This window comes from Megalobrama amblycephala, linkage group LG13 (genome assembly GCF_018812025.1).
Source record: "Megalobrama amblycephala isolate DHTTF-2021 linkage group LG13, ASM1881202v1, whole genome shotgun sequence".
Classification (NCBI taxonomy): Eukaryota; Metazoa; Chordata; class Actinopteri; order Cypriniformes; family Xenocyprididae; genus Megalobrama; species Megalobrama amblycephala.
In genome coordinates, this window is record NC_063056.1 from 12,552,111 (window position 1) to 12,566,671 (window position 14,561).

A 14,561-nucleotide genomic window follows, 5' to 3' on the forward strand; every position below is an offset into this window, starting at 1 on the left:
GCGATTTGTTTTTCCATCCACAAAATATGATGCCTTAAAATTATTATTAATACTCTTGTTAAGGTACTGAAGACTTTTTATGACCTCAAGTTTATCTGATGAGCATGAGCGGAGTGGAATAATCAAAGTGATCAGCATGATTGATATTCAAAACGGTAAGCACGCACCGCATTGTGTGTGCATCTGCAGTCTGCAGAGCTGGATTTCCCTTTTGAATGACGAATACAGACGCATTTATATGAAGAAATGGGCAGTTGTCTTCTTTACGCAGCAGCAGAACTGTGTTCAAATGCAGCTTTTTTGCACCGACGTAGGTGACACGAGGTGACAACATAGTTGGCTTTCATCAGCGCTAGTTCTTTGGCGTCTGTTTGGTGTGTGATATTTTCCCCAACCCATTCATATTTTTGCGCTCTAACTCAGTGAAACCTTCACATGCAGCATCTCATTTAATTACGTCAACACAGCAAATGACGTGATAGGCTACTGGTCATGGAACACACAAATAACATTCGAATTTTACAGTCATAACGTACGAATTTGTATGGTCGCCAATGGCGACCTCAGCAAAAACATCACTTGCAAATTAATATTTTTTAGTCGCAAATGCGACCGTTTTAGGCACAGTCTGGAGCCCTGTGAGGAGATTTTCTGATCTATGGGAGATAGTGTTTGGAAGCTCAGAGGGTTTCTGTTACACTATTAGTCTGTAAGAGCCTTTCAGTTTGGTGACCGAACCAAGTGCTGCTTCCATGGAAACCACACATTTCAGAAGAGATCTGGACAAAAAGCTCCTGTCACATATGCTTAAAAATCTCAAACTCTCACTAAAAAAAAAATCAATAAAAAATAAATCATGGTTTATTTGTGCCTTTGGTTGTGTTAATGCATTTTTATGCAGTAAAGGATTTATGCAGTGTAGTTGCCTGCATTTCCCCTCATTAAAGGTGAACTCATTAAAGTATTATTTCAAAAACACTGTTTGGAAATTAGTTGGGCCGATACCAACAACAAATGTATAACCAATCAGCATTAGAGGGCGTATGACGGTCGATGAGAGAGAACGAGCAAGAGGGAGATTTGAAAATAAGAAAAAACAAAAAAACGCAGAATGGTTTGGGAATGGGACACAATACAAAAGAGCTCAAAAGAATATCACTGGAATGAAGGTTTATGACTGGGCAAGTGCTTTAGGACACACGTTAATATTAGAAAAGCTTTCCAGCCCTGGAGAGAGCTAAGTGGGAAGGCCTGAAAACAGATGTGGAGGCTGCTTTGATTCCTTGTCATGTGAGTAACACTGGGTTTTGATTGTCTGGAGCTTCTGTGCTGGTGGCGATTAACGACAAACTCCTGTTTGTATTTACTCTTGTGTACTGTGCGTTCATTTTTTGTGCTTTCTTGTCGTTCGTTCATCATCTGCTCTTTATTTTTTGTGAAGCATTTTGTTGTGCGTCAGCTGTGATGAAGAGACATCCACTCGCATTGCGTGTGTGACAGCGGCCAGATAGTGAGAGCTGTGCAGGTAAATGCAAATTGATTCTCGGATTCATCGCAAATTTTAACCATCATAGAGTGAAAGTCTATCATTTGCATGTGTTTTAGGTCCTGTCAGTTCAAACATTCAAGTGATTTTTAACCATTTGAGCTCACAAAGATGCGAAAGAGAACTCAATTCGGAACTCACACTCTGTTTTCTGTGCACACATCGAGCAGCACAGGCAGCACTATTACTGCTTAAACAGACACAAATTATGTTGAAATGCCCATCTCGGTGAGTATCCTCGTAAACAGTCACTTATGGCTTACGTGAACACAAACAATTGAGAAAGAAAATGAATGTGTATCATTAGATTGGATCCGGTGTGGTCTTAAAGTGACAGCAGCCTAATATACCTGCTGCTGTCTGAGTCATTAATGTTAATCAAACAACAAAATACAAATAAAACTTTAGAAGCTTTAACAAAGATATTTAATTTACATAGTGAAGACTATTCTGTGTTATTTTATTTTTGATATTTTCAATTTCTGTATATTTCAATTTTTGACTGAATTCCATAAAACCATGAAATCAAAATGGACAAATCTTAATTGAGGGCGGGACAACCTGTCACTCACACGTGATCACAGCAATAGCTAAACACAACCATCCAATCAATTCCTGATGGACAAAATCAAGTCTTGCCCTACATTTTTTCTTGTTCAAGCTGTTTCACTCAGAAATACATCACTATACAGCAGGGGTGTAATGATAACCTCATGCCACGCTTTGATACATACCACAATACTGAACTCCCGATATAATATATTTCTGATACTCCAAGACATAAGGTAAAAGGTTAACACAAATTAAAAGCAGGAACAGTTTTACAGATGGAGGCCACTGACATTTTTTTCCCTACTCATCTTTTCTGACTGTTTTTCACTAATTTTGCATTTGGCTAGGGTCAGTGTCACTACTGGTAGCATGAGGTGATACCTGGACCCTACCAAGGTTGCACAGGCAGTCCAACTCCTCCAGGATGGCACATCAATACATGCCATTGCCAGAAGGTTTGCTGTGTCTCCCAGCACAGTCTCAAGAGCATGGAGGAGATTCCAGGAGTCAGTTACTCTAGGATAGCTGGACAGGGCCGTAGAAGGTTCTTAACCCATCAGCAGGACCGGTATCTGCTCCTTTGTGCAAGGAGGAACAGGATGAGCACTGCTAGAGCCCTACAAAATGACCTCCAGCAGGCCACTGGTGTGAATGTCTCTGACTAAGCAATCAGAAACAGACTTCATGAGGGCCCGACCTGTGATTAATGCCCGGCACTGTGGAGCTCAACTGGCATTTGCCATTGAACCCCAGAATTGGCAGGTCTGCCACTGGCGAGCAGGTTCACCCTAAGCATGTGACAGAGGTGAAAGAGTTTGGGGAAGCAGTGGAGAACGTTATGCTGCCTGTAACATCGTTCAGCATGACCGGCTTGGTGGTGGGTCAGTTATGGCATATCCATGGAGGGATGCACAGACCTCTACAGGCTAGACAGTGGCACCCTGAACTGCCATTGGGTATTGGGATGAAATCCTTGAAACCATTGTAAGACCCTACGCTGGTACAGTGGGTCCTGGGTTCCTCCTGGCGCACGACAATGCCAGGCCTCATGAGGTTAGAGTATGCAGTCAGTTCCTGGAGGATGAAGTAATTGATACCTTAGAATGGCCTCCGCACTCGCCTGACCTAATAGAACACCTCTGGGACATTATGTTTCGGTCTATCCGACGCCGCCAGGTTGCACCTCAGACTGTCCAAGAGCTCAGTGATGTCCTGGTCCAGATTTGGGAGTAAATACTCCAGGACACCATCCGTCGTCTCATTAGGAGCATGCCCCGACATTGTCAGGCATGCATACAAGCATGTGGGGGCCATACAAACTACTGAGTACCATTTTGAGTTGCTGCAATGAAATTTCAGCAAAATGGACTAGGTTGCTGCATAATTTTTTTCACTTTGATTTTCGGGGTGTCTTTGAATTCAGTCCTCTGTAGGTTGATAATTTTCATTTCCATCAAACGATGTGGTATCCTTTTGTTCCTAACACATTACCCAGTCCATATCAGTATAGATATTCAGCATGATATTTTTCCCCATTGAGATCTGATGTGTTTTCAAAGTGTTCCTCTAATTTTTTTTAGCAGTGTATATAGTAGTTTAAAGGTGCCATCGAATTGAACATTTAATTTACCTCAGCATAGTTGAATAACAAGAGTTCAGTACATGGAAATGACATACAGTGAGTCTCAAACTCCATTGTTTCCTCCTTCTTATATAAATCTCATTTGTTTAAAAGACCTCTGAAGAACAGGCGAATCTCAACATAACACCGACTGTTACGTAAAAGTTGGGGTGTATACCCCCAATATTTGCATATGCCAGCCCATGATCGAGGCATTACACAAGGGCAGCCAGTATTAACGTCTGGATCTGTGCACAGCTGAATCATCAGACTAGGTAAGCAAGCAAGGACAACAGCGAAAAATGGCAGATGGAGCAATAATAACTGACGTGATCCATGATAACATGATATTTTTAGTGATATTTGTAAATTGTCTTTCTAAATGTTTCGTTAGCATGTTGCTAATGTACTGTTAAATGTGGTTAAAGTTACCATCGTTTCTTACTGTATTCACAGATACAAGAGCCGTCGCTATTTTCATTATTAAACACTTGCATTCTGTATAATTCATAAACAACTTCATTCTTTATAAATCTCTCCAACAGTGTAGCATTAGCCGTTAGCCACGGAGCACTATCAAACTCATTCAGAATCAAATGTAAACATCCAAATAAATACCATACTTACGCGATTAGACATGCTGCATGACAAACATTTTGTAAAGATCCATTTTGAGGGTTGTATTAGCTGTGTGAACTTTGTTTATGCAGTGATAGAGTCGAGAGCTCGGGAGGAGGCGGAGAGTGCGAGCAATTAAAGGGGCCGCAGCCTGAATCGACGCATTTCTAATTATGCCTCAAAATAGGCAGTTAAAAAAATTAATTAAAAAAAATATATGGGGTATTTTGAGCTGCAACTTCACAGACACATTCAGGGAACACCTTAGACTTATATTACATCTTGTAAAAAAAACGTTCGATGGCACCTTTAATGTAGGACTGACACTAAAACTCTCTAAACTTAAATTTTTTCCTCCCACAGTAATTTTCATTTTGGGTGAACTATACACAATACATATTCATCACTATCCACCATACATATTGTTGCATTTTTGTATTGTGATATATTGTGAAATGATATATTGTTACACCCCTACAGTATAGGAAAGAAAAGACTATCATAACTTCCATTTCATGCGGACTTTAAAGAGCACACAGAATCATCCATGTGTCAGGAGAATTCTCATGACATCATCAGCCCGGGGTAGGTCTTGTGTTGTGGCCACATGAGCACTGCTCGCTGTAACACACGTGAATGCAAGCTGCTATAAAAACAAACCTGCCTCAACATGAGCAAATTGCATTCACCTTAAAATCCAACATTGAGCCAGAAGAGACAAAGGATTATAGAACTATTTTTGTTTTCGTGCCTGCAGCAACAAGATTCTACAAGTTCATATCAAAGTCAATTCTACCCCTTACAGGCCATAAAATGTCTGTCTCCGAGCAATTGCACTTTTACAAAGAGACATTGCCTAATCATTCTGACGCCAATTATTTCCAAGAACCGCACACAAATCCAAGAAACTGTGAATGGACATTCATGACATATAATCAGCTGCCATGGGCAAATATTGACCCTCAAAGCCATTGTGCAAACTACAGTGGCATGAAAAAGTATGTGAACCCCTTGCAGAATCTGTGAAAATTAGAATTATTTTAATAAAATAAGAGGGATAATAAAAAATGCATGTTATTTTTTGTTTAGTACTGTCCTGAGTAAGATATTTTACATAAAATATGTTTGCATTTAGTTCACAAGACAAAACAATAGCTGAATTTATAACCCCATTCATAAGTACGTGAACCATTGATTCTCAATACTGTGTGTGGTTACCTGATGATTCATGACTGTTTTTTTGTTTTGTGATGGTTGTTCATGAGTCTCTTGTTTGTCCTGAGCAGTTAAACTGAGCTCTGTTCTTCAGAAAAATCCTCCAGCTTCTGCAGATTCATCAGTTTTCAAGCATTTTTGCATATTTTAACCCTTTCCAGCAGCGACTGTAGGATTTTGAGATCTGTGTTTTCATACTGAGGACAATTGAGGGACTCAAACACAACTATTAAAAAAGGTTCAAACATTCACTGATGCTCCAGAAGGAAACACGATGCATTAAGAGTCGGGGTGTGAAAACTTTTGAACAGGATGAAGATGTCATAATTTTTCTTATTTTGTTTAAATATCATTGTTTTTCATTTAGTACTGCCCTTCGGAACCAACAGAAGGTACTTGCATGTTTCCCGGCAGAAAAAATAAGTACAATTTACCTTGATCTTTGAATTCAAAAGTTTTCACCCTTCGGCTCTTAATGCATCGTGTTTCCTACTGGAGCATCAGTGAATGTTTGAACCTTTTTTAATAGTTGAGTTTGAGTCCCTCAATTGTCCTCAGTGTGAAAAGATGAATCTCAAAATCATACAGCCACTGCTGGAAAGGGTTCAAATATGCAAAAATGCTTGAAAACTGATGAATCTGCAGGACCTGGAGGAATTTTCTGAAGAACAGAGCTCAGTTTAACTGCTCAGAACAAACAAGAGACTCATGAACAACCATCACAAAACATAAAAAAAGTCGTAGATCATCAGGTAACCACACACAGTATTGAGAATCAATGATTCACATACTTATGAATGGGGTTATGAATTCAGCTATTGTTTTGTCTTGTGAACTAAATGCAAACATCTTTTATGTAAAATATCTTACTCAGGACAGTACTAAACAAAAAATAACATGCATTTTTTATAATCCCTCTTATTTTATTAAAATAATTCTCATTTTCACAGATTCTGCAAGGGGTTCACATACTTTTTCATGCCACTGTACTGTCACATTATTATACTATACTATTATAACAAAAAGAAAGTCTACTTTAACAGCAATACTGTAAATGTAGGGTTTGGAAAATTCTGAATGTTTTTCTATTTAGTCACAATGAGGAATGATCCTTCACTGCACCTCCCTACATTTCTTAATCAGATTTACCGTTGTATTTTGTACTAAACAATGGCCTGGACCACCCTGTGGTTCTGCTGATTACACCATTCAGAGCAGATCCTACTGTAGAACCACGGCATGGGAATAGGATAAAACACAATACTGCGGTGGAGGAGACTTCCTGTATGTTGGACTGTGTAGTTGATTGTTCACAATGCACAATGTTGTACTTTTACAGAGACACCCTTTGCTGAAAGAGCACATTTCCCATTATGTGTTTGCCTAAATTGGCAAAATTAAACAACTTTTATTAAAATTGCAAATATTGCAATTTTAATTCTAATCATTCACAAAGTACACTTGCAAGTATGACAAAACCTTTAAAGTGTAAAATGAGATATTTCTAACATATACAAGTCATAATAGGGTAACTAAAATGTTCTACATGGTCAAACCAAACCCAAACAAGATCTTATGTTTTTATTAACCTTGGCAATAAACCACATGGTACAATTCTGCTCAGTATTCCATTATCAAGATGGTGATTCTGAGCCAGTATCCACCCCTATTTAAAAACAAAGAATCCCAATACATCTTGATTACAACCCAAACAAAAGATGGCCAGCTGTGACATTAAAACTCTTAGCCTACTGACCTTAAACCTGACACATTTAGATAGAAATGAGAGCACAGATTATGTATGTATTGTAATGTAATCTAAACATGATTGAACAAAGCCTAACATGTTTTATTCTCACCCAAGACTGACAGCTTAAAATGCTAAAATGTCCCGCACTGTTTGTGATGCCTCAAATTATGCTGCTTTTTTGACAGGTTTAGTTTACCTATTGAATACCAGTGTTTCTATTAGAAAATCTCATCTTTCCGCTATGATATTCAGTGAATGTGTGAGTAATGGACTACATTCACCACAACTCCTCTGAGATTGATCAATGGTTTGATCTCCATTCAACACCATTCTTCCACTCCTGCAGCCCAAAGCGGTCTCATGTTCTAAAGGGATATGCAATGCTTTTAACCTCTTGTTCTGTCTATAAAGGCCAGCTATAAAAGATCAGATGCAGGCAAATGAAAATCACATCAAAGAATTCTATGAAACAAGCACTCAAAACAAAACACCTGCTGACTCAACAGGATCACACATCTGAAACAATGCCTCATGCTGGTGTTATGAGTGGGGATTTTAGTTCCCATGACAACCAATAGACTGCACAATCTCTTCTATAACTGCTCACTGTTTCCTCTAAAATATGTTATTATGAGGTAGGCTGTTATTGTAAGAAAATAATGAGTCTCAGGCTTTAGACTTTATCATTTTGGATGTTGATGATGTCCTGCAGATCCTAATTCATGAAACACTCCCAGGAGTCACATGTCTGATGTCTAAACATTTGTTGGATTATGGAATATTTTGACTACAGAACAAGCCAATGTTTCTGCAACACAATGTTTCTAAGAGCACATATAATACACAGTGACATTATTATTTAAAAAAATACAAATTCGATAAGAAAGTAATAATTATTTTTCACCTAGTAACTTCTTACAGACTGATTCCCATCATATTTCTCCCAGGTATATGTGTGTGTGTGTGTGTGTATGTGTGTGTGTGTGTATATGTGTGTGTATGTGTATGTGTATATATATATATATATATATATATATATATATATATATATATATATATATATATATATATATATATATATATATATACACACACTGAAAATCAAATGTCTCTCTCTCGAGTAAATTACTTAAATATTATTTTATTACATATTATATTATTTATTTACAATATATTATTATAAATTAAATAAAACAATTTTTAAAAAAAAAACACCTAATATTTCACAATAAATCATTACAAATATATTACAAAATTATACCAATTTTTAGGATTATCAAGATCTGTTTGCATTGTGACACTATTTACATGATTATAGTAATGCACAATGATTTTCTTTTTATTAAAAAACTCAATTAAATCAAAAAGTTACAGCAATTACCATGACATATAAATACATAATGTTTATGTGTCATTTCATATAATTAAATTTAAATTGAATTATATTACAAATGATAAATAATATAATTTTCCTGCATTGTAAGGACTGCCTCATTGTCTTTAAGAAAAAAAACTTTTTTTTTTTTCTGTTAAAATATGAGCTGGACATATTCTTGATAGGTTTCTGAGATTCACCCTATAACGCAACAAATATTCAGTTTACATCAAGTTATCCGAAACTCAAGCAGGAATCAATAATCTGCCTTACAGACAAACTAAAAGGCTGTTTCGGGAATATCATGTGACCTTAAAAACATTATCCATGAGCAATGTGCAGAAAGATGTCCATAAACTATTAATAAAGTGTCTACTCAGTTCACAGCAGAATTAACCGTTGCTTCTTCCCTAATGCTATAAAAGCTTTAATGCTCCAATAAAGTTTAAAATGTGTGAGAGAGATTTACTTTAGTACTCAAACTCTGCCTCGGACAAGCAGCCTCCTCCTATTATGTTTCTGGGACCATCTTTAAATGCAGGGCCCATTCAGGAGGCCATGGGACAGGGGTGAAAGACCTACCCCCACCACACCCTCAGACAAAGGACCACTCTTTAGGACAAAGAGATAGAGGTTAATAAGCTACAGTGAGCCCCGTCACATTAATTCCCCTCCTTGCTGCCTTAACTTGTAATCTGGCCACTCAATTTTCCAAGCATGCTGGTTCAACAAGCAAATGATGTGGAAAATATTTGCAAAATTCAGCTCTCCTTCTCAAGCCTTTGTTGGCTTCCACTCAGGCCTTGTATTTCCCAACCGCTCAGAGAGAGAGAGGGAGGGAGGTGATGGCACGAACTCTGTGTTAGGTAATTTTTGCCGGGTTTCTGTGATTGGGTAAGAATCCAGAGAAGCAGAGCTTAAACACAAAAGCGGATCTTTGGAAAGCATGAGCTCATTAGACAGAAAGATCAGCTCTTCCAGTTTGTTTAAGGCAGATATGTGCTTATTTCCTTCATTCATAACAGGACAGACAATCTGAACATGAGGAAGCCCTGCCTTGCAGAAAAAAATAAAAATATTCCGATTGAATTACGGTTGCTAGGAGACCACTGTAAGGGACCTCTGTCGGATACTTGACTAAACAAATTTCTGATTTATTCAGCATATATTTCTAAGGTCTCACTGATCTAACGGATCTATTATCATCTGTGAATGTGCCTCTTTTTGAAGTCTCTCTTTAGTTTAATCTGGGTGATTAAAGGAAAAATACAGTGTTGGTTATAGATAGGGGTTTGATAAGACAAACCTGCTTGGTTCCAAACATTCTTCTAAATATCTTCCTTTACAGAACAGCAAAACAAAGAAATTTATACAGGTTTGGAACAGCTTGAGGGTGAGTAAATGATGACAGAATTTTCATTTTTGGGTGAACTATCCTAACTAATCATCTTGTAATGAATATCATTTCAGTTCTACTTTCTAAGTATGAATTATCATATGCATTGAAAGACAACAATATACAAGCGCTGTAAAGGGTTTTGCCACAAAATCAACTGACTAGCTTCTCTCCTGAATGATTTCACATGAGTCTCTTCAGACCTTACTGTACATGAATTATGAGCTTCCAGAACTTCTGATTGAGGCTGTGTATGACCTAACTGAACTCCTTTCCACAAATTGAATATAGAAATAAAAACAAATAGCAAAAATAACACAATTTTTTCTTAGTCAAGTGCAAACAATAAGAGCAACCATAATCAAAGTACTCTCTCAATATTCAAATTGCAAACAGAGATCAGAACTAAGAGGTGGTTACTACACAGCCCAGCCTAAGATAGCTTTGATATTGGGAGACAGGCTATTGCATGTAGCCTAATTTGCGTGCATCAGGGAGCTTACGTTTTACTTTCGATTTCTAATTTGCAATCACACATACTCTGTGTATAGGGAGCAGTGGTGCTGAGTGCGCATTTTACAAGATAAGACATTAATCAGGCTCTGTTGTGCAACGAATCCGTCGCCATGGTCTTGTCAGTCATCTCGCCTTACTTTTGTCATGTGATCAGTGAACTGTGATTCCGGTGCGACTCTGCAGCTCGTGCTGGATGAGCAGAGCAGACGTTTCCAAAAGTTTACAATTGAAATGACCTTTATCCAACTGAATTAAAGGTGCCCTAGATTCAAAATTTGAATTTACCTTGGCATAGTTGAATAACAAGAGTTCAGCACATGGAAAAGACCACTTATGTAAATCTCATTTGTTTAAAAGACTTCTGGAAAACACGCGGATCTCAACATAACACCAACCGTTACGTAACAGTCGGGATCATTAATATGTACACCCCCAATATTTGCATATGCCAGCCCATGTTCCCAACATTATGAAAGGCATTAGACAAGGGCAGCCAGTAACGTCTGGATCTGCACAGGTGAATCAACAGACTAGGTAAGCAAGAACAACAGCGAAAATGGCAGATGGAGCAATAATAACTGACATGATCCATGATAGCATGATATTTTTATTGATATTTGTAAATTGTCTTTCCAAATGTTTCGTTAGCATGTTGCTAATGTACTGTTAAATGAGGTTAAAGTTACCATCGTTTCTTACTGAATTCAGGGAGACGAGCCGTCGCTATTTTCATTTTTAAACACTTGCAGTCTGTATAATTCATAAACACAACTTCATTCTTTATAAATCTCTCCAACAGTGTAGCATTAGCCATTAGCCACGGAGCACAGCCTCAAACTCACAGAGAATCAAATATAAACATCAAAATAAATACTTTACTCACATAATTCGAAGCATGCATACAGCATGCATGATGAACATCTTGTAAAGATCCATTTGAGGGTTATATTGGCTGTGTGAACTTTGTAAATGTGCTGTAATATAATATAATCGAGAGCTCGTGTGGCAGGGAGCACGCGAATTAAAGGGGCAGCGCGCTGAACAAATCAGTGCATAGTTAATGATGCCCCAAAACAGGCAGTTAAAAAAATTAATTTAAAAAAATCTATGGGGTATTTTGAGCTGAAACTTCACAGACACATTCAGGGGACACCTTAGACTTATATTACATCTTGTGAAAAAGCATTCTTGGGCACCTTTAAATGGTTTTTATTTCTATATAAAAAAAAAAGAAAAAGCAAAACGACAGTGGAGGCAGTGCCGCGGTGGGCACCGTAATGTAATTTAAACGTAGCGGTGGCATATTCTATGCTAATTTCACCCTCATGCCTCGCTATGGCAATATCGCGAGACAGCTTTTCACCTTGACGAGAAATCTCGTCACATTTTAATATCATGAGATCTTGTGGCTTAAGATCTCGTCACACCACTAATTATAGATTGTATGTATGGTTATAGATTAAAATTAAATCTGTTCATTATATAAAGCGATCGTGTCTCGTCAGAACATTTAGACTAAACTGCTCAGTTCATATGGATTAGCTTTACAATATCTCTATCAACATTTTGAAGGGTCAAAGTGGTAGTCAAGCTGTCAATGGAGAGATAGAAAGCTTTCAGATTTCATTACAAATATCTTCATTTGTATTCCATAGATGAACAAAAGGAACAACATGAGGGATAGTAAATTATTACAGAATTTTCATTTTGCCCCCCTATATATATATATATATATATATATATATATATAAAAAAAATCATGAAGTACATGTAGACAGGCCTAACATAGTGCCTCATCACCCTCTGACTTGTCTGGCTATCACCAGACCAAGCTCAATTTAAAATTGAACATTGGTCTGGGGAGTCTGTATGTATTTTCTACTGCACAAGAGGCGTGATCAATGAGCATTATTCACGCAATTGGATAGTCCTTCAACCAATCAGATCAACGATCTGGGTGACATACTTTGCAGAGTGACACAAAAACTCCAGACAGGTTTAATTTGTATTGGTTTGTAGCACTGAAGCAGCAATGGCATCGAGCGATTTTTGCAGGTTGTGCAAAAAAAAAAAAAACATGAAAGTGATTGTTATTTACACCCACTCGAGTGATTTGTTTGCTAAACTAAAGAAGTCATTCAGCATCGTCGAGAGGTTAAAAGGATTGACGGTCGAGCTTGCCGTCGCTTCTCTATTGTCATCATGTTATACCCGCCAATAGCGAGCAAGATGGATAAAGCCAGTCTGTGATTGGTTCCCGCAAAAGTGTAACAGAAGCAGTAGAAATGAATGTACGGGTTTCCAGACTGAGTTGCCGGGCGAAATCAAATCGCCGGCAGATCAGGCTGGGTTTACCCAGTCTACCCTCTGACAGAACATTACATAAACTTTCAACTAAGTAAAACAAAACAAAAAATAAATAAATAAATAAACGGGAGGACCCCATGTAGGCTAACATTCAAGAGTGTAGGATCGAGAAGATTTTTAAATGTTTTTGAAAGTAAAAGATAAAACAGTAATATTGTGAAATAATTTTAAATAAAATTACATTTTAAATAAGCGTTTTTTATTTAATATACCTTAAAATGTAATTTATTCCTGAGATGGCAAAGCTGTTTTTTTCAGCATCAAATAGTCAGAGAAGCACTAAGAACAAGAAACAGGAAGTAAGCTCTATTAATAGCACGTGGTTGTATTTTTGCCGCTTTGCTATGACACTTCCATAGACGAATGATTATTATCCATTTTGATTAAGCACAAATTACATTCCACCGAACAGAGTTCTGGTGCACCATTGTGTGGATGTAAATACAATTATGTACGAGAACTACAATTGGACAAATTTTATTGATAAACTATGAAACAGACCTCGAAAAGTCACAAATATAACAAGATTACACATAACCCAAATACCCAATATCCTGCATCTTATCATGTGCAGTCAACACAGATGGTAGATAGTGGAAGAGGTCTAAGCGCACACAGAGGAACTCAGGAAGATCACTTGTCTCAGTTCCCTCTTGATTGAGATTACAACCAAAAGAAAGAGCAGAGTTTGTTCAGAGGTAACATATGCCCTTCATGAGAGGCAATCAAGACAACAATGCACGTCCAGAAAAGAAAAATCAATAGAGTGCATTTAAAGGCTGTGGCCTTTCACCTCTCAAAGAGCCCTGGTCAGATGGGGCAGGCTATCATTTACATTACTTATTAGTAAAAAAAACAGCTTATTATTAAAAATGTAGATGTCTACCTACCAAACAGATTATGAATAATTCTATAATGTCTTGTAATCCGGGAAAGACAAGACATAGAAAATGGATTTGCATGATGTCTTTGATGTGTCTGTAATTGGGCAAATTTCTGCAAGTATTCAATATTTAATTGTACTTGTTCAGTTATCCTATTTTTACATTTATAAATCATCTTTACCAACAGCTAAAAGTATGGTTATCTTTAAAATCACTAACATATCTAATAGTCTCTAAAAAACATGAGCAAACCTCAAAATAAATATTATCCATTTTTTTCCACAATGTTGTGATGACTAAGATCACTTGTAGAAACATCTTTTAGTTTTTGTTTTAACCTGCTAGCATTCCATAGCGTTAATATTTGTACATCCTAAATATACATATCACTTAAAGATACTTTTAAAAATATATCTAGGGTACTTTAGAACTCTTCAAATTCAAGCCATGAAAATGAATCATATCTTAATAAAGTTGTTGATGTGAAGCAATAAGAAAGCAAAGGGTTAGTCCACCCAAAATTTGTCATCAATTACTCAACCTCATGTCATTCCAAAATCATAAATTTTGCTTGTGCACATCAAGCAAGCAAGCTTGAGCTTCTGTTTATCAAAATTTTGCTGATAACTTTTTATGTGCGAATAAAAGCCTGTATTAAATCTGTTAATCATATAAAGTGACTGTGTCACTTCAGAAGACTTTGATCAAACTGCTTGATTCA